Source organism: Cygnus olor, chromosome 1, assembly GCF_009769625.2.
Source record: "Cygnus olor isolate bCygOlo1 chromosome 1, bCygOlo1.pri.v2, whole genome shotgun sequence".
Taxonomy (NCBI): domain Eukaryota; kingdom Metazoa; phylum Chordata; class Aves; order Anseriformes; family Anatidae; genus Cygnus; species Cygnus olor.
Genome location: NC_049169.1, coordinates 47,882,568 through 47,909,305, shown reverse-complemented (window position 1 = coordinate 47,909,305; position 26,738 = coordinate 47,882,568). Strand labels below are relative to the sequence as shown.

General features: G+C 42.9%; 1 protein-coding gene across 1 annotated transcript in view; it reads right to left on the bottom strand.

The window, feature by feature from the left end:
- Positions 1–26,738, bottom strand: part of TMCC3 (transmembrane and coiled-coil domain family 3) — a 140,412-nt gene that overhangs the window by 97,882 nt on the left and 15,792 nt on the right. The window lies entirely within an intron of this gene.

Sequence of the window (26,738 nt, the reverse complement as noted above, 5' to 3'; positions counted from 1 at the left end):
ATGTCCTCAGGTGGATTCGTTGCACTCACACAGAGCGAACACGTACTCCCCGGAGCACCACACAGCGCTGCCGGCTCACCAGTGAGACCAACGCTGTTTATTCAGCTACTGTTGTTACATCCATTTCGGCTGTTTAGGCTGCCCTTTGCAGACTGGAGCCTGTGAAGAGGCTTACTACCAGCTGTGAATTTGTCCCTGCCTACTCTCTCCTTACTTGCACCATGATCGGGAGAGGTTCAGAGGAGCCTGCTGTGCAAGCCAGGGGGTCACACACCAGCAGGACAAGCAGGAGGGAGCTCCTGTTCCCCTCGAGCTGAGTCTTCACTTCCACAAAAGCAGGAGCACGTGCAGACAGGAGGAGAGAGATCCACACTGCCCTCCAGAGACCAGGGAGAAGTTTCTTCTGTAGTCACATCACAGGTATTAAAATTCCCTGTCCCTCCTGAGGTTATTGGAAACATCATAAATTTTGCTCTTGATATTCAGTGTTCAGATCTTATCCTGCTTAATGAGGGTCAACTGGCTATTAGAGACATCTCTCTTTTCAAACATCAAATGGAAATCCTGGAGCATACATTTAAAAAAAAAAAAAAGGCTTTTTTATTTAAATAGTCTCTAACATTCAAAAGGAATTAGATAACAGCTGTAATGGACCCACCTACTCTTGATCCTTTCTGCTGCCAGAATGTTTTGTGTAATAAATCATGAGAGCACATTACTCTGCAGCTAAAAACGGAGCAGTCAGGAGGCGGCACAGAGCTCCGCACACAGGATACAGAACCGTATTCAATAACATCTGTGCTTGGTCTGATTTTAAGCTTCCTCAGGTGGGATAAGGAGCCCAAATGAGGGGGGAAAGGTTCATGGGGTGATTACTGCACAGGCTGGCTTTTAAGCCTTTTTCCTTTCAACCTCACTATCATCACATTTTGATTTAAGCTGGACTCACTCCTGGAAAGGTCCTGCTTAGCAGAACACTGCGGAAATCATTTACATTTCCCCAAAGCCAACACAGCTGTTGAAGGGTAGAGAGAGAGCAGCTGAATTACCGGATGCAGTATAACCCCTCCTCAATTCAGAGGGGTTAAGATCAAACATGTTCCTCCAGACCTGGAGAGGAAGCTTCTGAAAAACTGGTCCTGCTAGCTGCACAGGGGATAAAATAATGATTTACCATTTATAACAAATACCAGGCACTGAACGCAGTGATGGACTTGATGGGACATCTCATTCCTGCTGAGAGCTGACACATTATTCCAGCTGCAGCCCTGTTGTGGTTTAACCCGGCCGGCAGCTCAGCCCCTCACAGCCGTTCGCTCACCCTCCCCGCACTCAGTGGGATGGGGGAGAGAATCAGAAAAAAAGTGAAAGCTTGAGGTAAATACAGTTCATTAGGACAGAAAAGAAAGAAAAAATAACAATAACAGTACTACTAATAACAATGTGTACAAAACAAGTGATGCACAATGCACTTGCCCACCACCTGCTGACCGATGCCCATCCCATCCCCCAGCAGCGGTCCCCCCACTCCAGCCAGCCCCCCCCATATTAATTGCTCAGCATGACTCCATAAGGTACGGGACATCCCTTTGGCCAGTCTGGGTCAGCTGTCCTGGCTCTGTCCCCTCCCAGCTCCTGCTGCACCCCCAGCCTGCCCGCTGGCAGGACAGAGCGAGAAGCTGAAAAGTCCTTGGCTTAGTGTAAGCACTGCTCTGCAACAATTAAACCATCAGGGTGTTATCAACATTATTCTCATCCTAAATCCCAAACACAGCACCCTACCAGCTACTAGGAGGAAAAACAACTCTATTCTAGCCGAAACCAGGACAATCCCAACGCCCAGTCCCAGGCACCCTAGACACAAATAATGCCTGTTTGCACTGAGCACTGGGGCTACATGCGCTGGCAGGCTTCCTGTGGGCTGCTGGCTCCAGGAACCAGGCTGCCTTGGCCATGTTAACCAAATGGGTCGGCTGAGCTTCTGCTAGGTGAGCGGCTGAATTAAACCATCTCAAGGGGTAGTTTGTAACAAGAATAAGAAGTTTTGGTGTCTGCTAGGGACAAGTCTGAAGAACAGGCATGAACAGCTTTGTGAGTCTCTGAGAACAGTTTTAGTTAAAAAGCTGAATTTTGTAGGTGGCCAAGCAATCATCCCAGAATCCCAGCACTCGCTTGAACTTGGATAAAGCAGGATGTTTCAGCTGTTGTCAGTGAAAAAGCTTTTGGGACAGATTCATACCAGGGAACCAAAAATAATAATAAATAGAAGTCTCATTGGATTTAAGTAGTCCTACTGTCTAGGAACTGAACTTCAGTGAGAACTGAAACTCATGAGGAGCGAACAAAAGTGAAACTGGAGGTTGTTAGTCCTGGGAGTTTTAACACCCACAGCTGCTGGTAAGTGCATGGACCTGCTATCAGATCTCTGACAGGCTTTGCTACAGCACATTAACCATGTAAATAACCCCGTGCGATGCAAAGACATCTTCAGAGCTGTCCATGTCCAGATGACATTGCTCTTTCTAGTCCAGTCTGCTAGATGTCAGATCTTAAGGCAACCTGGCAGGCTACTTAGATCTTCCACTCAGATGTCTCCATGCTTTCTCCTGTGACTGATTTACTGGAACAGGAAGAAATGAAAAGCAAAACTCAAAACTGCTCCTTGCAGATGTGCACAAATTGCAATTACTCAAAGAAATCAAACGGAGCCACCTCATTAAGAACAGATCAAAAATGTGAGTACCTCTTCTAAAAAAAGAAGAGGAAAAAGATGAACAGTTAATAAGTGACATGATCTGAATTAATATATACTAATGCCAGGAAGACTATTATGCTCACCAGCCAGCCCAAACTGCATAAACCCAGCCACAGAAAGCCTCAGGACTCTTCTGTTTCCCCTGAATTATATTTAAGTCTACACAGAGGATTTCATTAAGCACAAACTGTATTATAAATGAAAACATTTATAAAACTGTAAATGGACTTTTACTTTAGATCCCAAGTTCCTCATTTTAAACCATAAAAACACTTTCTAACATTCTTCAAGTTTGAGAACAAATAAAAACTCCAGGATCCCAAGACCCACACCCAGCTAGTCAATAAAGCTGATGCTAAATTCCAGCAAGGATATTGCTCAAATTTAGGAAAATACACAAGTGCAGTAGAGCAACAGAAAGCACAGCTGGGTGGTGGCTCACTCTCTCTTCTTCCCTGCTCCCTTTGTCACCAGAGACCCAAAAACAACAGAGGGTCTTTCCCCTATCCTGCACTTCTTCAGCTTTATTAGTTAGGGACACAACCAAGGAAGATGGTTTCATTGCCTACACCTGCAATTTTTTGAGCCCTTCTCTGCACTCTGTAAAACCAGCAGACTTACAGAAGATCCGATCTGCTTTCTGTCAAACTGCTTGGCATTCCAGCCACAAACCAGCACCAAAACGTAATCCCTACTGAGGAGAATTTGAGTGACAGCTAAAACATACCAACGGGACTTAGCTCACTAGCACTTTCAGTCTGTTTCCTACCCAACTACATTTCCCTTTTTAGAAGTACTTTTAACTCTATTTCCTGTAAATACATTCCCTGTGCTGGTTTCTGTCAGGTGTCTTAATCAGGTTTTAACTCCACGGTGACATAACGACTGAAGTGCCGCGTTTACTCTCCAGCTAGGAACCACCTTGCTAACTACTTCAGTCCAAAGCGTATTAACATTGCAGAGCACTCCCTCGCTTGAACTCTTAACACGTAACGGCCAATTAATGCTAAAGCACGGACCGTGGATGACAGCATCATGGTCCATTTTGATTTACTTGTATAGACTTTGTGTTGACATGCCCGTCTATTTCCAGCAGGTACTGCTAACGAAAGGGACAAGGGGAGTTCCAGGCACAGGCATTGCCCTGGCTGTGAGGGTGGAAGCAGGAGACGCAAAACCAAACTGAGGCTCCAGGGACTGATATTCTCTTCTTAGCTCAGTCCCAGGCTGCTGTGCAACCCACCGGTATTTCTCCTAAAGACCATGGGACTACAGAAATCCCTGGAGGTGCCGTGATCTCCACGCACAGAGGCTAGAGTGGCTCCACAGCTATCAAACCACAACGGGACGACCTGAGAATACAAACTCAGTTGTCAGGGTAAAAAAATCTACAGAAATGGTTAAGTTCTGGAGACAGATTCCAAAGACTGTCAAACAAATTTACAGTGCAATTCTTTTACAGAGGTAGAGGAACAAGAGAGAAAAGAGCTAAAAACCAGGGCTCAGGGAGGGAGGCAGGAGCTCTGTAAGGCTGAGGTCTTTGTAGGCACAAAAAAAAAAAAGTTCACTAATTGAGTTCTGGTGCAGGAAGAACATGCTGAGTCCATAATGCAGTCTCTGCTCGAAGGGATGGGTTGCTCCTAACTTTTTCCTGTCATGAAGTATTTGTTTTTTCTGTATTTTTGTTGTTCATAATAGGACCTTTTAGCTCCTTAAGGCATTGCTCTAGTTAAGGGTTGAGATCTGCAACCTAAGGACATTGTATCGTGCATAACCACTGTCTTAGGCAGTGCAGGAGCATGAACTCAATCACGTACCTAAAATCCAGCAGCAACAGTGAGATTAAATACTGCCTCCATTGAGATATGTTTTGCAAAATATCTTCTACTGAGGATGTATTTTGATTAAAATATGATTGTTACCTCCATGCTATGGACATCTGGTCTATTATTCTAAAAATAATTGAACTATTTTTCTTCAGTTCAGGAAGTTTAATTTTATTAAGTGACTGCAAAGCAATGTAAAATATTCATAAGCAACTCAAGAAGACTGCAGGCTAATATTGGCACTGCCAACTTGCACAATAAAAGGAAAGATTAAGCTTGTTGTCTTAATTGCACTTGTGTAATCAATTTATTTGGATACTGAAGAACAGAATAAAACGGTGCTGTCATTTAATTTAAACAGTAACAAAAATTAACATTTGGACTTCTAGCTAAGAAGCCATAAATTACTTGCACTGCTCACAGTACAACGTTTGTACTTTTGCTAGAAATAAGTAGCTTAATGACATCCAAACAAACCAGTCAAAACAGGGAAAAAAAATGAAAATCTATTTTAATACTCTTGCCATTTTAACACGCCAGAAGTTAATTAGTGATATTAACATTTGAGTCTTGAGGCCCAAGCCAAGGTTGGTTTCAACTGCTTTAGACAGCATGCAAAAAAAATTTTAGCTGCACAGCAAGGCCAATCAAGGCAGAATATCAGTATTTTGAGAAATGGCTGAGGGCAGTCCCTGAGATTCAAGACATTGTTTTAAGAAAACATGCAGGATATTTTGGATTATATTATTTAGATATTATTTAGATTATTTTTCTATTATTTAGATATTTAGATATTATTTAGATTATTATTTCCAACGTTTTTGTCTTTTGGTTTATTGGTCTCTTAATTCTTATTCTTCCAGCTTTTTCCTGTATCTTGAGAAACTACAAATGGTATGTAAAGGTGAGAACTGAGTATAATCACCCCAAAAAGAAGTCACTCTAAAACCAGCACAGTGCAGTGAGTGTCCCTGTAGGTGCACGCTGCTAGTTAGACAGCCAATCTGTTCAACCAATACATTCAATCTTCATGATGCTCAGTGGGTAAAAAAAAATGGATCTTGTAATAAAGTTATTGCATTCAATATTTCCCATAACATGATGCACATGATTTACTGACCCATCTCCAGGAGGCTGCAAGAGAAAAAAAAGCAACCTCAGTCCCTCTAAATGCCAACCACAGCCTTACAGACAGAGCTTCCTTCACAGGATGGGGAGGGATGGAGGCAGCTGCCTGCAGTTCCACTTGGCAAAGTGAGGCCCAGCCTCAAGAAATTAGGAAGCTAAATCTTGAAAGAGGCAAGTTCTGGAGTCTCCCGGCTTGGGTTGGCACAAAAGAGGAGTCATCTTTAATTCTACAGCTGGGCCTTACTGTTACTCTGGCCTTTTCTGATCCCCTCAAACTGATTTTTGCATCTGCCAGGGATGGAGGCTATCACGCCAGCGTGGATGGGGGCTAGCATCACAGCAGACTTCAGTTCAAGTGTCTGCTGAAAGGCTATCAGAGCTGATGTTCTCCCTCCTGTTGGCATGCAGACAGGCTTTCAACTAAAGCAATGCCAAATATGCACAGAGAAAGCACCACAGTGACTGGATCAAGGTAAAGAACTCAGAAGCCATCTCAGACAGCTCCATGTCCATCACAGCCTCACCGATCCAAATGAACAACCCTAAAATGCAGCCTCTGTAGAAGACAACAAAGAAAACAAAGAAAAACAACCAGAAAACGTAATGGTAAATACAGTGACCAAGTTAAGACTGGGTTTTCTCCTTGCCTGGAAAAACTCCAACAAGATCACAGACTGTATACACTAGTCAGATCCCAGCTGAGGCTGTATTAGGATGGAGCACATGCAGATCACAGCAAAGCCTGTCAGAGTCCTGTTTTGGATGTCATCTGCTCAACAGAGCTCTGTTTTGGCCAAACCATGGGACAGGCTGTCCAGAAAGTCTGTGCAATCTCAATCCTTGGAGATACTCAAAACTCAGCTGCAAAGAACCTGAGCAACCTGCTCTGTCTGCTTTGAGCAGGAGGAGGGAATAGAGACATCCAGCAGTCCTGTCCAACCTACCTGGTTCGGATGCATCTCTCTCCTAAAACCAGTGAGCTGAATCTCTGCAAGATATTCATGTAAAAAATATAACCAAGGTAACCGTTGAAGGAGGTTATATTTGCTAGGGTAACCAAAAATTTGCCAACTGAAAATTCTGAGGACAGACGAGAACAGACTGAGCTTTCATTAACTCCTGCTCTGCTGCAAACCAGACCAGTCATTTACAGTCCACCTTAGGCAAATGCTATTTTAAGAAAGAGGCTCGAAACTTTTAAACTAAGTATGACTTCTGAACAGCAATAAAAACATTCTGAAGTGCCTCGTGCTTAGTGAATTCCTTTATCAATTAGAGCTCAATTCGGCTCTCATGAGGTCACAGTCCACCCATTAATTTCAGTGCAATTTGGATCACGACCTAAATTAGCTAGCTGATCAGCCTGTCTTCTTAGTCTCAGCATTCTGGATAGTCACAGTCATTATATTTTTGGCCCAAACTGATTACAGATAGAGACCGTCTCAGAGCATTCCAATTTTAGAGAGGTCTCCATGTTTTTTTCAGGAGGTTAAGTGATTGCATCAATGCGCACAGTAAATCATCGACTTCCAAATGCATTTAGTTGCTCTCTGTTGCCTGAGTTCATCCACCTAACTTGTTTTATTTTACTGTGGTACCTAAATTGCTACCCAAGTGCTCTCTATATTCTGTGCAAAGAGAAATGAGTTAGCATTTAAAACTTAAAGCTACACGGAACTAATTTGGGCTGATGTATCTAGAACTCCCTGTAGTGACAACCACAGACAGATCAATCCTTTTGCGTTGAGGGTAGGACTCCGCTTTCTGACTCCCACTATTCTGAAAAGTAGACTACCACATTTTTCACTGCCATAATAATTCACTGAATAAAGGACACTGTATTCACTAGTGGTTATTGAAAGAAAGCTTGCCAGGAATCTTCCTTCCATCAAAAGTATAGATGGAAAACACAGTTTGTATAGAAATGCAGATCATTCTGGTTTTCTGCTGTAAAAATCGGAATGAAATAGATGACTAGTTAACTCCACGTAAGAGATGTGGTGGACTGTGCTCTGGAATTTCCATTCAGCAGAAAACTTGCTGTCTTTCTGTGAACAACAAATATGCCAACTGATCAGTAATTTCCTGACCCCGCTCAGCTTCAGTTCACAGGAAACATGGAAACAGTGGAGGAAGCGAGCTGTCTTTGCAAGCACCCGGAAGGTTTTGCAGTGTTAAGAAAAAGATAATGTGGGTTTATCAGAGAGAGACCATGTCAGTCTTCCTCCAACAGCAGGAAAAAGGCCCTCCTTGGTACAAGAGAATGAGGAGACTGTCTGCACGTTCAGTTAATGTACAGCTTTTCTGCACTTTTTCACAATACAAATCTCCAGCAAGAAAGCGCTTCTCAATGGTTCACTGCCAAACAGGAATGATGTGCCTTGGGACATTCTCCTAGGTCTCCAACAGGACAGCAACATAGAGAATATCCACTTTCTATACACAATACAGATAGCATCTGGAAGGGGCTGTAAGCACACAGGAGGACAGAATTAGAATTTAAAAGGATTTGAGAAATTGGTGGAATTTCCACCAATTCCAAATACCATGCTATACAGTAAGAACAAGTGAAGAAGAGCACACTTGAAAAGAAGCTATCGGCTGCACAATACAATATGCAGAGTGGGTACATATGTAGCAGTTCCACCAGAAAGGATATGCAGATAGACAGGGTCATAAATATCCATCCATGCCATTCTGTTGCAAAACACACAAGTGAACGATGACCCTAAAATAAACCTTACACTGTAGTCTATAAACCTTCTGTTTTACTTGTAGGTGTTAATGCTTCAGCATGAGTGCTGCACCCGGCGTGGGCACCGTACTTCTCAGGAAGCACGGACTGCCACAGAGTGGCCAAAGAAGGCCCAGGGTTCAAATCATCCCACTCAAAGCATGGCTTATCTCCTTCTTGCCTACATCTTTTAGTATAGCCAGAGCAAAGAATGACCTCAAAGCTCTTCTCTCTGTCCCAGATGAACTGATTGGCACAGAAAGGACAGGGAGGCACAGCAGCGGTTCAGTGACATTACAGCTTCTATTGCAAAGTGACAGGGAGAAAAAAAAAACGGATGAAAAAGAGAAGGAGGAGTAAAAGTGGCATACTCAAAGAGACAAAGCAAGCAAGCCAGTGTAGAAAGAGTTGCTGCTAATTGGAGAAAACCCTGCATTTGACAGTCCTCCAGAGTCCAAATGCACTCCCCAGTGATCCTAGCACCAAAAGCACTCTGAAAGAAATATAAAAGCATCTCTTTTAGTATTAATTAGTATCAACCAGGCACACTGAAATCAAAAGCAGCAGATGTCTTAGAAGCAGAAAGGGACTTCACAGGGACCCATGCTGCTTTGTTGTACTGCACTGGTATGTGAAAAACAGAGATTCAATAGATTAGCCTCGACATTTTCCTATTGAGAGATGCTGCAGATAACCTGTGATTTCAGCTCACTAAATGCTTGGGAAACACTGTACCTGAGGAGAAGGTGAGTGAGAGAGGTTAAGTGCTGGTTCAGAAACCTCAGCTCCTCAGGAGTTAAGTTATGGAAATGTCCAGAGAAGGTATGCTTACCTCTGACCAGAGAACGTCAACCATCCCTGTTTCAATGTCAATGCCTGTAGGAAGTTAAGGCTACCAAGCACTGCCTCTGAAAATGTTTTATGTTTACTGTTTTCAGGAAAACATGAAGCCTCTTTGCCGTGGGCCAGCTCTCCACAGCGGCAGCTGCCTGCTCTCTCCAGCCAGGGCCCAGCCGCGGGGCTGGCTGTGCTCCCTGACCCAGGGCAGGGACACGGTGAGGAAAAGCCCCACACCAGCCCGAAAGAGACCTACCTCCCGGTCACAGGCCAGCCACCACTGCCACCCCTGATCTGCGTTCATGTCGGAGCTGCCCTGCCTGGTGCCACGGCTCCTCCGTGGGGTGAGGAGCGGGCTCCCTCCTCCCGCCTCGCCATCCCTCCCCTCCCTTACACAAGCTAAGGTGATCCAGAGGCCACGGCAATTTCAGTATGAATACATGTCATACAAAATATCTGCTGGCTCGCAGGCCCTTTTTGTTTGCTTCAGATACTGCTGCCTGATAAGGAAAGCAGAACCACTTTAGCCTTGAGAAAGGACTGTGCTTACAAAGGCCTCTCCATCTCCCAGTCCCTACTGACGCACGCTTGGGCTGCAGGACAAGCACAAGCCCTCCTTCAGGTCGCCGTAGGGCCAAAGAGAAGGGTTTCAACCTTCAGCATAAAGCAGTATATTTATTATATACTTGCCATCAGTACACTTCTAGTCAACTACACAAAATTAAATTTCCTTATGGGCTTTCTATTTGGACGAACATTTTAAAGACAAATGAGGGATGAACCAAGAAATAAAATATAAGTGAACATTGGTAAATTTTAAAAACAACTTTCTTTCTCATGGTGTTTACCAGCACAGCCATATGAAGCTTTTATGACTACAAGATGAATATTGTTCACAGGGCACAGGAGATGGGGGAGACCACAAGGCCTTTTGTCTCTTTCTCCCCAGCTCTCCTCCCCGTTAGTCAGCTCTGCTGCCTCACGTAGTAGCTGCATGGGTGATACAGGTTTGGGAAGGAGGTCTGAAAAATTACAGAACAGAGAAACATGCAGAATCTGCTGGGATCAAAAGAAACCCAGTAACAACCTACTAAGAGCATAAAGATTCACTGAAATGAGATTATGTGCTGTCATTTTCCATCGGTCCTCTCAACTTATTGCAGCATTTGATATATGCAAGCAAGATCCTCAGACGAAGGCAGATGAACACAACTCATTTCTTCCAGCATTTGAAAGTCATTAGGATTAGAGCACTGCATGCACCAGAAGCATCAAATTAAACACCCTTCACAAGATCAGCCCCCACCATACCCCAGGGTTTTGCAAATTAACACTGCAAATTAAGTATTTTAGCGAAAGAACTTTTAATTTTTCTTGGTTACCAATGATTTAATTATGCCTCCTTTTAAAACACAAGATGGTCACAAGTTCTCTGTCTTGAATAGCTAACAAAACTGTACCTCAGGAAGAAATATTTTCCTACTCCATTTTACGACTGCAAAATTAGGATGTGAATGGAGTTACTGGTTAGTACAATGTTAGGTCTCTGAGAGAATGCTAAGCCTTTTAATTTTTTCCTGTTAAAAAATATATTAAATATATATATATATTAACAGATTCAGACAGAAGACAAACCAGCCTACAGAGTCCAGGTATTGGAAGTAATAAGTGAGTACAATACCTAAGGGTTGTTAGGTTTTGCATGAAGTTATTTTGTGGCACCACATTTAAGGAATCTAAAATTCAAATTAAAACTTACACTTCTCTTCTTTGTTATTAAGTCTGTTAATAATACTTATATTACCAAGGATTAGTAGAAACTGTAGGAAAGTACATTTGTTAAACAATCAGAAGTAGCAGGAAAGTGAAAAAATGCCACAGAACTGACTTTCAAATAATTGTATCCCTCTGGACTGTAGATCAAGAAATTCTCTAAAATCAGACTCCCACCCTACCAAGCACTGCATATATTTCTAAATAAAAGCATTCAGAAGCACAACACGGTCTAAGCAAACTTTTATGATATTTTGATTTGATGACAAAGACAGATAACCTAGAACACTGTGGCAGCACAAGAACCAAGAAGCACAAGATAAACAGGACCTGTACGTTTGCCAATTGACGATCATCATCAACATAAATTGTAATATTTTGGCTTAGGCTTGCTGGACTTATTTGCAAAGTAAGGCAATTAATACCAGGAGAATAAATCCGGGGAATAAGTCTCCTAGTTCAGTATGCCTCACAAAGACTATAAATCTTTTCAAAGCATTACCATGTACAGGAATATACACAGAATGAAAAACAGAGGAAGTAGCAAAACAGTCCACAGCATACGATTTATGCAAATTGAAACTGAAGTCTGTGTAAGGAAAACGAGAACAAAATGTAACATTTATTGGATTCTATTCACTGGGAGCATAAAGCTAGAATTATAATAGTAGTTGTTCTCTGATACGTTTGAATGCCAAGAAATTGCTCCAATATAATTTTTGTCTCCTGCAAAGTACGTGTTAGCAATTTAGCTCACAATGGTGTTAGTATTTCTAGATCCCCCAAGTCTGCCTATTGTTCCAGTCCAGTTTACCTTTTGCTCCCATTCCATGTACTGTGCACACAGCATCTTTTACACACTACGCCACAAAAAGCTGATAACTGCTAATATAAATGGGTAAAAGCAAATCTTTTAAGACAGGGATTCTTTCCCCAGATGGTATTAAGGATTAACATCACACCCCTCAAGTGGAAAAAGAGAGAAGATAGATGTGAAAGATTTCCACAAAGGATTAAATTATTCTCTCCCTGTGCAAAAAGTATACAAGCAGTACTAAAACCAGAATTACATGTTATTAGCCCCCTCACATCCCATTCTACACGGACCACTTCAGAGCAACTGGTGCCTCCTCCTTCACAGCTGTAGATGATCTCCAAAGCAGCTGGCTGTGCTGATCAGTTTGAAACACCATTTGGGAAGTCCCATTTGAACCACAACTGTATTTTGGAGAAGCTGCAGCCCTGATTCAACAAGATGCTCAAGTTCTCTCCCTGAGCACCACTGAAACAAGTGAGCCAGTACACACACCTCATCTTTTAATGAGTTAGAAACTTAGGAGGAATTATTATTTCATACAGTTGTACTGATCTGCAAAAGTTAACTTTCATGGCTCCTCCACAAGCCACGTACGCTGCCCTAATTACTTCAAGGAACTAAATTCAGTTCTGTAATTCTGAGCCGATTAATGTTTTGTTCTTTTCTTTTAAGCAGGGCTTTGATGCAGCGTGTGCAGCTGTGCATACCCAAGTACATACATTTGTTTATGTATATGTTCATGCTTCACAAGCCTTCTGCTAAGGTTTAATTCTCATTGGATCATACATATGTTCTAACAAAGATTCAACTCAGAGGATTTTCACAGAGTAAACACTTTGAACCTTGGAATTGGATTTTATTTCCTGATGCTATGCAAGCAGTCTAAAGCAGTGAAATATACCCTGGAACTAACAAACGCAAGTCCCAGAACTTGTCACATTTTGACTGATGTCTCTGCTTTCCAACCTGATCGCAGATACCCATTTCAGCCAAGGACTGAATATACTTATCATCTACCACAGCCCACTTTTTTTTCCCAGTCTGTGGGCCAGACATGAATAACTTCCAATGTGAAATCAGACTTCCAGAGAAATGGCTTATTGTGAACCAGTGTTCTCCAACAAAACACCTCCCTCAGGAAAGATTAGTCAATGTTTTAGCCTCCTTGTGTTCCCTAAGGAATGAGAACAGCTTTAGCTCTGCTTTGCAGTCCTTCAGAGCGAGCTGCTGAAAAACTCTGGTGGACATGCTCCAGTCTCACCTTTCTCCAGACAGGGCTGTCTCCCTCAGACGGCTCTAGCAGAGAAAATTTTCACCTTCCTGATTGAATCCTGAAAACCTGTGACAGGATTTACAACCAGCAAAAGTTGCTATAAATCCAGCGAACCTGTGATGAATTCAAGCGTGAACCCAGCTCTGCAATCATTACACCTCTGAAGTTGTAGGACCACTTGCTAAGAGGATAAATTTCTACAACTATAAGAAAAAGCTGTATGACTAAGTCACAAGTTGAAGCTTGTTCCATTCCAAAAGTACTTTCAGGAAGTTTGTGTCTGTTCATACACAGTCCCAGAGTCAAAACTCAGAAGCAAAAATACCAGAAGAAATATGTTCTTGTTTGGACTGCAAAAGAACAGCCAAATTCAATCCAAGCACAAAAGGAGGCTGAAAAGTAAAACAATAATGTAATTCCAGTGGAAAGTGGGTATCTTGACTCCGAGAAGTTTGAAAGCAAAAACATCGCAGATAAGAATCTTGTTTTAAATAAAATAGTCAGTGGTACCTCCCCACCCCGCCGTAAATCAGGACAGTGTATGCAACAAGGAGCAAAAAGCTCGTATATTAGCCAGCAAACCAACAAACAAAGGTTATTTTTACCAAAAACTGGTATTACCTCTACAAGCTGGTAGGGATATTTGCCCTCCATTTTATATACATCTATGGACTTACGTACAGCTGAGCAAACTCAGAGTGAAAAAGCCCAAAGACTTGCTCCTCTGAAACACACCGGTGAAGACATCTTCAGAAAGGGAGCAAGTAGTCCTACATTCCTCATCTCTCTAGTGCTGACACACCTTGGTGTCAGCCTCCGGTTTGGAAGGGAACGAAGCAGTTTGCAGGAGCCAGAGAGGACAACCAGCAGGGAGCACGCACCCACACAACTTGACGCTTACATTCAAGACCTACAGCGGGATGTGGCCACTAGTACCAGAGACTTATAATTAATAAGGTTTCTTCTCCTGGCTCCCGCACGCGTAAGGCTGCTCTTGCAGCAGTAGGGGCCGCATACGAGCACAGCCAGCGGGGTCGCAGAGATGGGGCGGCTGATGGCTTGCCAGCTGCATGCGCAGCTGCAGCAGTAATGTCCTGAGGTACGCTGCCACCTGGTTGTGGTCGGAGAGATGACAGTGAGCAGTCTTTCGGCCTTCCACTTCATTCACCTCACGGCACGTGTGTGCTTTAGAGATCAGCAAGGTTACCTGGCAGGGAGACAGGTGTTGCTGTGGTGGTTGTTGTAGTGGAGATGAAGGGCGATGAGGGAGCTGGCTATGCAGGGAGTCCTGCGGGACACCCTGGTTCTACTTGGGTGCACTGAAAAAAAAACACTTCCCCCTTTTCAGCCCCGGTATTACCAACGTACTTAAAAAGCACGTATCATTGGATGGATTCTGGTTCGTCTAGAGCAATACGTGGTTGTCTAAGTATGGGAACACTGTCTGATAACACGTGTGATAATGCAGACTGTCGGTAGGTTTAAGTGAACCTAAGGACTCCCTGACTTTCTCAAAGCCTGTAGCTGGCAGCACATTTCACCACAAATTAGGTATTTTTGCTCACACCTACATATTAAGTGTTGCCAGGGACTAACGCAGGCTGTCATGCCATCTTGGAATAAAGGATTAGGGAGTGAAAGTACGAGAAAGCAAGCCTTGCTCTTGCTCTTAACAGGCAGCACTGGCAATTTAAACAAAAAACAGAAGAGAAAGTTTAGTGGCCTTACAGCTCCAGCTTCAGATCTCTCCTGCCTGAGACACCCTGGTCCTTCTGACCTACAGAGTGCTTACTGCCTGAGCATGGTGGTGGGGTGGGATGGGGTGGTGGTCCCTCTGCAGCAGCACAAGCTCAGCTTCCTCTTTACATCCCTCCTCAAAGACAGTATCTTAATCCAGCCTGGAAACTGAGCTGGGGAAATGGATGGGAAAAGTTACATTATATTCAAAAATGTGTCAGCAACAACAGTAATTTCTTAGCATTAAAAAAAAAAAATGGAATCTGAGTGATCAAGATGAAAGATGAAAAAAGCAAGGATCTGGTCCTGTTTTATATTCAGTGTAAATCAGGACTGGCTCCAGTAAATTCAGTCCAGTTACACTAGAAGAAAGACTCTATAAACAGGATCAGACTGTAGTCCACAGCTCTGCGTTTCATCTGATTGGTGATATAAAAAAGTAAAGCCTGAATACACACATTGAAAATGAAGTGCGAGCTTGTTAAAAGATAAAGGACCAGGATTGCAGGACTGGAGGCTTCGTGGACTGTGTAAATTCAGTAACACTGTCATTCTTCTCACACAGCTGTGAAAAGAAACATATAGGATGCAAAGAAAAGAGAAATCAGGTTCTCTGGGTGCACTGTAAGCCCCTGTTGACATATCTGCCTGTTTTGGACTTCATCTAGGCCTACACACAGGCCTAATGAGTTCAGCTTAAAACAGCTATTTGAGGAGCCGACAGACATTCTTCTTGATCTGAAATTGGCTTTACTGCTTTAACTTGGAGCTGTATTTTTACCACATAATCCAGGTTAAAAGTGGTTTGAAAGTACACAGGCAGTCACATAGGTCTATCACCACTGATAAAGAAACACTGCCTTCAATTTGCACAGCTCTCTGTCATGGTCAGTATTCACAGCTCTCCTCTCCAAATTACAGGTTTAAGGTGGTTTTCTTTAATATTTCCTGCAAGTACTTGTAGAGCTTATACCAAGAATACCAAGTATCACAAGACAGCTAAAGCAAGAGGGTAAGTTAATCAGTTAGCACAAAACTGAAATCAAACAACCTCATTTCTGTGCCTCAGGAATCGTTTTTAGATGTTTCGTTAAAAAAAAAAAAAAAAAAGTAAGAAAAGAAAAGCCAGTAAGACCTCAGAAATAAATTTTAGCACTAATGACTTGAAAGCTTTATTTTCTGGAATCAAGAACAATACAATTCAAAAGTAAGGCATTTGAAAAAGGTCTAGAAAAAGAAAAGGCTATAGGTGAACTGATTTTTTTCAGCTTAATTCATTTAAAATACAGAGCTTGGAGAATATGTTTAATCAGACAAAATGATCCACTTCAGACCTTTCTCAGTATCTTTTATTTTCTGCCTGTCACCAAGAAGCAAATGCTACCTTATGTCATACAGTCTAGCACTGTGAGATGACAGTGTTGTTCATCCCATCCTTTCTTTCCTTCATCTTAATTAGAATTAGAGACTGAAAATTCATGGCTCCCAACAGCCAGGATACATGTATGCTACAAAGGAAACATAGCTGAGGCTGTGCCTGAGTGCGTTGCACAACACATGTGGCTGTGCTCTTTCCTTCCCCTCTATTACAGCTCTTCTACCACAGCGCGTTGGGCTGCACTGAGCCGTACAGCACAGCAAAAGCTATTTATGAACTCTCACATCTGTGCACACACAGTGATAATAGAACAGGACTGTAGTAGCTAGGAACATTTTGATATGACGTTTTTCTGAAGGAAACCTTATTCCCTTAATTTCTGCAGGAAGAAGGAGAGGAGCCTGCTGAAAACTCAGAGACGTGCATTTAAAACACTGATGGGAGACCAAAACACGTATTCAAAACCACACCAAGCTTCATTTTTGAAGATGAAATGCCATTTTGGACACGCATTTAAAATTAGGTTTAATTGGTTTGGATGTTGCTTGCCTGACAGAAGCGGTAGCTTCTGAACAAAATGCTCAGCAAAAGGAAACGAAACCATTACCACAAGGTGAAGAGCTCAAAATAAGCAACCATTGATGCAGCTAACTTGGTTAGCTCATGGACAGTGTTGCTTTGACTTTTTTAGATGGGCTCTGCCTGGAGATGTCAACCAAAGGCCCTCCAGAAACCAGGGATCATTCTGGAAAAATCCAGCCTTGTATGCTGGTCCTGAGGGACATGAGAGACCATATCTGTCACAGAACCCCCTAAAATTTGACTGCTAGGTCTCAGACAAGAGAAGCATGTCCCTGAGCTAGCTTCTGCCATTGGAACAAGTGAATAAAAATTATTACTCACATAGCATTTAATGGCATTTGTAAGTGACAAAATGATTCTTATTGTTCCTTTTTTTCTTTCTTCTCAGAAGATTATTTGGCTGTTACAGAGCGAAAATGAGCACTTTCTAAATTCCTAGCAAAAGAAAAATTTCAAAGTTTTCTCATGTTCGGCAAAATGATTATTGCTTAAAATTGTAATTTTATTTAAAATTTTTAAATGGTGATTTTACAGAAAAGCAACGATACTTTTGCTTTTCAAAACAAAATCTCTGACTAATGTACCATACCCATGGAATGCGATAATGCCACAGAATCCACTTTTTCTCTTGGAAAAAAATCTGTTTCATTTTATATCTTTAAAGTTTTCGTTTGTTTGTTTTTGTCCTGAAGGAATTATTACAAGGTAAGGTGGAAGCAGATAGCCACAGGCAGCACCAACCCTCAGCAATACTGCTTGGGCTGGTATGCAATCCCAGCCTCACAATGAGGGAGCTGCCAGCCCACCACCCAGTCCCTATTCCCTTTCCTTCCTTCCCCTTCCCCAACCTTATGTCTGTATTTGGCCCTGTGGTGAGGACAAATAATGTTGCATATCTTGTAAAACTTGCTTCTGCACTTGCAAACAACATGTAACATTTCATCTAGTATCAAAAACTATGCAGAAAACTTAGTTTTCTTCCTGTTTTTTCTGATACTGGGCTGTACCTTCAGAGTCTTTAGCTGTTTCTTCTAGATCATTTAATATAACAAGCTTGATAAATAGACCCAAGATAAGTATGCAAATGGAAGCTACTGCTCTTACTTTTAAAAAGGGTCTATTTAAGCCATATAGTAGAGAGGAAATAAAACACTTCAGCTACTCTCAGCCACCATGTGGGAAGGAACTACCTCATTAAAGGCACACAAATATCACACTCATGATTTGAATTTTACTTGCTATAGTTGCAGCAACTTCTAAGTTCACTGGAGCAAAAGATGTTAACACACAATAGCATGGCCTGTCTGGTTTTCAATTTACTTTGTGCCTTTGATGCAATTGTTATATAGCGCTTCCCCTTTCTCATTTGCCAAATCACTCTTAGAAATACCACAACAGGAACGAGCAAGTCCTTTCAACAACATGCTAAGAACATGACTATGAAACACATCTTCAAATAAATTGCTGTCCTCTTCTAAAGGAAATATTTGCTGTGAATTGTTCCAATGGGTAAGACAACAAATGGTATTTTGATTTCAATTGCATTTCATTGGGCTTTTCCAGCGCTAATGCGCGTAGCCTCCCAGCCCTCCTCCAAGCTCAGAGGCTGCTCCTCCTCCTGCTTTGGCAGGCAGAGCCACTGGGAAACCTCGCCAGAGATCGGGATGTTGGAGGGGGCTTGGGGCAAGGCTCAGCTCAGCTTGCAGCCCTCCCGCTTGTTGGGTCCGCGTCCTCAGCCAACCCCAACAACCACACCTCCTAGTGAGGACAGTTCGCTGCCACTGATTGTAGCGAGAGTCTTCAGCCAAAAGAAGGGAAGCGAGGAATTTTCTACACCTTTCTAGCCCTCTTGAATCCTGAATCCTTGATTATCGATGCAAAGAGATTGACCAAGCCCTCCCCTTCGAGCCAGCCGGTGGCTACCCAGTAGCACGCAACTTGGCTCTGCACATTTCACCACCTAGCTCTACTTTTGCGTTGCTGATACAACCACAGAACACTTTAATTTGGCAGGATCCTCCTCTATTCAGACCATGCAGAAACCTCACTAGCTATAGGAAATTAAAATCACTATCCACCTGTGACTCACAAAAAAATAAGAAGAAATCAAAGGGCTCAGACCCTGAGCTAAAACTGCTGTCCTGTAGTGCAGAAAAAAACACTTGGCAATGTTTGCGGAGTTGTTTATTAGTGAATCACATCAAATCCACACGTATCCTAAGCGATCTGTTGCTAGGTGCTTATTTTTTTGATAACTTAGCAGACTTTGAACATTTTTCCAGACAGGAGTGCTGTACCTGAAGGTTTTGTTGCTATTTTGTTCAAATGAAGAAACAACAGCTGAAAAAAACCTCACATGACTCCTCATCAGAGGTAGAAAAAAAAATAATAACCCTGTTTGCAAGCTGGCAGACCTTGAAATCAGATCAAACAGCAACTGTGAAGCAGCCTCTCTTGAACTCCACAAACAGGTGTAAAGAATTATTTAACCTTGTGCTTTTAAGGTGAGATTAGATCCAAAACTTGAAGAGACTGGTTCAGAATAAACCCTAGTCAACAATGGTTTCAAAAGATGTATACTGTTCAAAATAAAACAAATCTACTTCGAACTAGCTGATCTTGGGAGTTTTATTCTCTCATACTTTTGGACCTGCAACAAAACACCAGCAATTTTGTATCGTAAGTGAAACTCAAAAGACTGGTTAGGCTTTCAGCCATAGCTAAATATAAACAGATCTTTCATTTCTGTAGATTGTTTTACGTTTAAAGACATGAAAAGGAGCTGCAAAGCCAATTAAATGACACTCTTCTTTGGATGGAATGGGGAGCAGACAACGCACAGAAGACTGGAATGGCTTCCCGGAAGGCACAGCGTGGTGACACTCAGAAATGACCCATTCCCAGCCCCGGGCCTCAGTGAGCAGGCTGCGGGCTGCCATGCCCCTGGGGTGGCTGCCCCTCTTCACAGGCTGAGGACAAGAGCTGGGGAACGTGTCTCTTAACGAAGCAGGCTTGCGGCTGGGGTAATTACATGTAAGCTCAGTGCCTGGGCTGGGTGAGAGTTCAACAGCCCCGTTGGGACCACAATAAAACAGAAAAATGAAAACTGGGTAATGATTTCAAAGCTCCCATTGACTTCACTGCGCAGGAGAAACTGCCAAAGAGCGGCAGAAAGCACCCGCCACCTGGGCACAGGGCAGCTGACGGGGCAGCACGAGAGGCAGGGAAGCCAACAGCACCTACTGCTCCTTCTCGCCGCGGCCACCGCTCCCTTCCAGCCCCTAAAGCCACGTGCTGGCGCTTGGCAGGGCACAGGGGCACAGCAGGAGCTGCTCTCTCACCTCATGGGCAGCAGCTGCTGCCAAGGTGGGAGCTACCTCACAGAGGGCGCTCACAGGAGCCTCCCCTCACAGCCTCGGGCACCTCCATAAAGCCCAGACACACAGCCCAGATGCGGCCCAGATGTGGCCCAGGCCATGGGGCACGGTGGTGACAAGGCCATGCAGTGCGCGCATGGCAAGCTGGGACCAGTGGGCCTCGGTATGCTGGGCCACGTAGCTGCCAAGTTCACTGCAGCTGCCTGAAAGGCACAGGCCGAGGTGGGAAATCATAGTTACGGTCTTCAGAGTAAGTTCGGAGGAGCAAATAAAACCAGGGCCCCAGTTTTCACTAAACACTGGGGAAAAAACACAGAACTGGGCACACACCTCTGCACCACGCTTGCTGCTTATAGGGAGAAGGAGCTGAATCCTATTCACATAGCCTTGTTATTGGAGGTCTCTGCATGGACCTGAACAGACCAGAACTGAAATTGCCTTAAGAACGTAATAAAATCCCACTGCCAAAACCACAGAACAGCACTGCACTTCCCCATACACCTTTGTTGGTTTTTTCTGTGCTACCAGAGGAGTCTTTGAGCAGGAATAAAACAAATATTTGCTGCCTTACTGATCTCAGGACCCACGCAAAAGGACAAAGGAGGGGTGAGAGCTCACTGACATGCCAGATCTTCTGAAACAGAGAGATGATTACAGTGAGAGGAGTTACTTTATAGTCCCCCTTTACAATCACAACACATGGGTTTCTGTATACATCATGTATACATCTGTATACACTTATTATTGTATCAAATAAACGTGATTCTGTTATTTTTACAAAATAAGTACCGTATGAAATTACAAGTTCATAGCATTTTTAAACTGAAACCTGTATTCACACCTCTCTGAATACTTACATCCGCCCCTGAGGACAGGTCTAGCAAGTGATGGTAAAAGCAATGTGATGAGCTGAGGTGGGCTGGACACATGGCAGGACCCTGAGCAAGTGAGATTTTCTGGCCAGCAAGACGCGGCACCTGCTAGAACTGCCTGTGGCTGTGGGAGGCATGACCACGCACTGGCCCCAAAGGTAGGCCAGGAGGACCCCCCTGCTCCTTCCTCCTGGCCTCCAGCAGCCTTCTCCTGCCCCACAGTCTGGACCTGTACTCCCAGCTCCCAGCTGCTGCAGCCTGGAGAAAGCCCGATTCGCTCAATAGCCACTGCTTGTATTTTAGGGCTGAACATCTTCTGAGATCCCTTGAATTTCTCCTCCTACACAGGGATTTGCCAATGTGTGATTGGAAGTAATCCCCTCCTGTGGAGGTTGTGGATCTTTTCCTGGTGTTCCTGCTCTGGTAGTCACACGTGGGCTGAGACACTGTTAACAAGGAACTTGCACCTAGGACAACCCTGAACTGTTGACCCTCGTAAAGGGTTGATCCAAAATCATGTTAGAGACTGCAGAAAAAATTACTCCTTTTGACTTCAGAGGCTAATTGGGTAACCAAGGTCTTACTGCAACTGCATGTACATTTACACATTATGTATGCTATATATAACCATAGAGAAAGCAGAAAGTTGTATTACCTTCTCACACCACAAACTAGTTTTGGTATGAAATCACATCCCTTAATCTGAGGGGAAGCAGTAACTTTCAGAATAGGTGAAGATTGTGATTCACATGTTGTACCTTGCATAGAGATCCTGCTGATTTACCTACTTCAAAACTCTTTCTAATCTTTTAGCCCTCTGACAGGCATCAGTTATGCTGGGACCCAGAGCTCACCGAAGTGACTGGGTACCTCATGGCTTTCTTGTAAACTTCAGATTTGGAGAGCAACATCTGCACAAAACCTAAACCTCTGAAAACTGAGTATACAGGAACAAATGAGACTGACTGCATCAGCAGAGACAGAGCTTGTGGCAGCTTAAAGTCATTTTGTACAAGAGGAATTCAGGATGCAGGAAAATATATGCTTTGTTTCTGCAGGGAGATGGGGTTAACCTGTCTCTTGCAGGAAGCCTAGCTCCTAGTATGATCTCTCATAAATAATTATTTTTCTCTTGCAGTGCTGTGTTAGAAGGACACAACAGAACAGGAGGCTGAAAGCTCAGCTACCAAAAGATCTCAGTTCTGATGCACTCCTGCTGAGCATGGCAGGGCCTCTAAGAAAGGAAATCAAGAGGAGAGTATTCAAGCAGTAGCATTTACTGCAGAGCCTGGAAAAACAAACCGAAAGACAAAGCTTTATATTGCATCTTAGACCCCTAAGCCTGCCACTTCCACTTCACAGGCTGAGCTTCTAACGCGAATTCACACCTACATCACACATTGATTCTGCAGCAGGATCCAGGCAAGCATGAAGTCCTACATAACAGTAATTACCCCATGCTCTTTAGCAGCACTGCTTTTTCCATACAGTTTGTAGCATTTGTAATAATTTTCCAGGGGATATAGCAAACAGTGAAACTGCAAGAAAATGTACTCACAAGAGAAACAACTACAGTACATCATTCTGTGCACTGCATGCTTAATCACTGTGCACAAATGTTGTGTATTTGTGCATCTGTGAGGTAAAAAGGGAGAGAAAGGCACACATTCTTTTTATGACACAATTTAAAAAAAAATAAAATTCTTTCTCTGCTAAAAATGTGAGAACAATACAAAGGCTTCAAATGCATTAAAAATAAACAATATAAAGGTATGCCAAGAATATTCACCACTGGTGCAATTAGGCTAGAAGCTGATCACAGTTTAGGTGTCACAAATAACAATGCTCTGACAGATGTAAAAAACACAGTATGGGTTTCAATCTTCTTATCTTGCACAAAGCTGAGAGGTTTTCTAATGTAGAGAAATAAAATAATATTCAACTACATATGTAACAGTGAGATCTTGTATATGAAGTATAAGCAAACATTCGTGGTCTGAAAATCAGAGATGCTATAAACCTGCACATAGTGTTGCAGGCAACTGAAGATCAGCACATCTTTAAATCCAGACATGAATATGAATGGGAGGATTTGAAAACTAGTGTGTCACACTTCACACCTGAAACCATACATGCCAGAGAAAATTAAAACAAACAACAGTGACAAAAATACCTACTGTTTTTGAGGTAAGAAAATTAGGGAGAGGAAGGGAAAGATGTAAGAAAACCAGAAGACTCTGTGGAAATGCACCACAGAGCGCTCACCAGCGTTGGCTTGCTGATGGCACGAGTCTCGCTAGAGCTGTGAGCACTCATGAACCTGGCTTAGGCCAGCTGTACAGCCTCTGCAAGTTGTCTTCAGAAGCAAACCAAAAAAAAACTTTCTCCGTTCATACAACCATTACTCCTTTCTAAATGTCTTCTTTCATACCTAACATTAAAGAACCTGACAGAATCTTTGAAAGTCTTGTTTCTTTGTTTCTCAAATTCAGCAACATAATATTGAAGGTAAGAAAAACTTTATAAAACTGATCTTCTGTCTCGCCTTAAAATGTGTTTAGGGAAAAAGTCAAACTAACAACTGCGGTTTCTAAAATATATAAAACAAAATGAATTTACACACTAAAAATGCTAAGAAGTCAAATGAGACTTCAAAACAAAGCTATAACAGTTACTCCATTAATATCATTAATGAGAATATACTTATTTTTTCAAAGTCAGCTTTTTTACCTAAAATTTAAACCCCTTTCATATAAAGAAAGGGAAGAGTAAAACCATTCAATTTATTTAATACTGTAAAGAGTGAGAGTGCATAAATGCAACCACTCACATGCTGCTGAACACAGTCAGCACTAGATAACTTTGAGTCACTGGTCCTATATGACTACACATGTATTTCAAGGGAAGCCTGCTGAGCAGGGAGCTCTCACTTGCAGCCCTTGCAATTGCAGTGCTAGGTTGATATGACAAGCTATGCATGGTCACAGGAATGCTCTTTTATCCTATAATTTTTGTACGACCTATCATATGTATCTACAACTCACCTGAATCTGGACTGAAATTATCTACTGGGAACTTCTCCAGCATTGCAGATCCTTAATTCCCTAGTCATTCATCATTCAGATATCTAGTAGTTTGTATGACACCCATAAACCCATCATGTATCCAAATGAGAATATACATTCTGAACAGACAATGTTGTTGAAAGATTATGTCAAGGGCACAGATGAACATGTAAAGTTCCTTGTCAGTGAGTTCCCTCATTTAGGATAAATCTTTTTATAACATTATTGTATTTTCTATACAATCACCATTTGATTTTTTAAAAAAATGTTTAATACAATGAAAGGGAAGTATCAACTATATAGAAAAAACTTCAAGAAAAAGAAGTAAATTACAGAAAGGCCTGCTAAATCAGTACAGTGTATAAAGTTGCTATGGCTGCCCCAGGGCAGAGCAGCACAGTTCTTTTGAAGCAATTCAGGAAATACACAATTCAAGATACATTGCAAAATTGTTTCAAAATGCACTCCTCCTCAGTTGGCGTTCAGCAATGTGCTAGTGTGAAACTGCCATCAGCAAAACTGGAACGATTTATTCCCAGGCAGAAGATGAAGCCAGTAAAGGAGTCAAGACATTCAGAAGCAAAGTTTGCAATATTCCCCATACCATGGAAAGCAGTGAAGTTTCAGGTGCTCTTACAAGGCAGCTAGAGTAGAATGACCTTCATTTCTGGACTGTTTCCTTGTATCTCCTTACGATCATCATTTTCATTTTTATCTCCCATTGGTATTAAGTCCCATATTCTTGACATAGCTTAGCTGGCCTGGTTCCTATGGAATTCAGATTGCCAGCATCGGTCTGTGCATGTATCTATAGTAAACTTTTAGTTTCAGACCAGTACAAGAGATCTGAAACATGATGAGCTTTCTGTGTGTTTTTTAAAACTAGAGCAAGGAAAGGCCAAGGTTTTGATCCTCTTCACCAAATCAGCCAAATGAGGCAGCTTGCACACAGCTATCAAAATATTTGACGGAAGAAAGGCTACATGAGAACGGATGGGAATTTTATAGGGTATGTGTCAAGAACAGAAAATAGTGTAATTTAATTTTTAAGCGTCTAGAAGTGAGTGTGTTCAAGACCATAGGAAACTTGAGTTTCATTAGCTCCCCTGCTCAGGAACAACTTAATGATTTCCTTTAATGGTCAAGGAAGGATGATTTACAATCTGTTGACTTCAGCATTCTCTGTAGCCACAGGACTTAACACACACACCTTTGCGAACTGTGTAGCTATATTTAAGCTAATATTAATGGTATTTATTTTTAAGCTTTACTGTCATCCACGATAAATGGGACTGTTGCTGGAATCTGAGGGGGAATTTAGCAGCGCTGTCCTGCTGTGCTGTCCATCTCTGTACCACTTGGTGAAGCTGCTGTGCACTCAATGTACCTACAAGGAAGAAGAAAGGACTGGATACAAATGAACTGGTCCAACGGAGAGAGGCTAGGTGAAGCCTAACTAATAGCTTGTATTTTACCTTACCCACATTGCAACTGATGGCAGGTCGACCCCAAGAAGAGTGATGGTGCCGGTTGACAGATTGCACTGAGCAGCAATGCAGCAATGGTTTAACATAAGCCCCAGCTGCTCCAGCCGCAGGCCTGTGCCGCTTCTCATTCCAGTTCAGACAGTAATCTCCACATGAAATGGTTTTCCTCTGCATTCAGCAGGGTGGCTAGGAAGCCCATCTTCCTTAATCCACCTTCTGGGCCTTAATGCATTGCAGCTGTTGGAAGAAACTGCTACTTTTAAACCTAGAATTTAATTAAAGCGTCCCCAGGACTTTTCTCATGTAATTCAGTGACCCTTTTCTCTCAGGCTAACCAGAATTATACAAGCTGTTATGGCTACTGCAGGCAAAAGAGGTCTCCAAGCTGTACCAGTAGCTGTAATTAACACATGAGCATATGTCAATTTGTAATTGACTTCTCAGAGAATTCAGTGCAGCCACACAACCAAACAGTTCTGACAAGCTTTTGGCATCCTGGCAGCATCTAGTCCGGCCAGAAACTGGAACAAGAGCAAGAAGAGCAGGCTGAGGGGAGGCCTCATGGCGGCCTGCAGCTCCCTCACGAGGGGAGTGGAGGGGCAGGCGCTGAGCTCTGCTCTCTGGGGATGGCGACAGGACCCGAGGGAACGGCATGGGGCTGGGACAGGGGAGGGTCAGGCTGGGGGGGTTAGGGAAAGGTTCTGCACCCAGAGGGTGGTCGGGCACTTGGACAGGTTCTCCAGGGCAGTGGTCACAGCACCGAGCCTGATGGAGTTAAAGAAGCATTTGGACAATGCTCTCAGACACAGGGTTTGATTTTTGAGTGGTCCTGTGTGGAGCCAGGAGCTGGACTCGATGATCCTTGTGGGTCCCTTCCAACTCAGGATATTCTAAGACCAGTTTGTTCTGCAAGGATTTTTCTAAGATCATCTTCCCTTGGTGCAGTGTCCCATCCAGGCCTGTGAAACCATGTTGCCTAAGGATCAGGGATCTGGGCACTGGTGAGCAGCAGGCCTGCAACACTTCAAAACCTTTCCTCCTGCTCTTGACCAGTCAGCGACTATTTACTGTGGTGTGAATGACAGGACTGCAGGAGT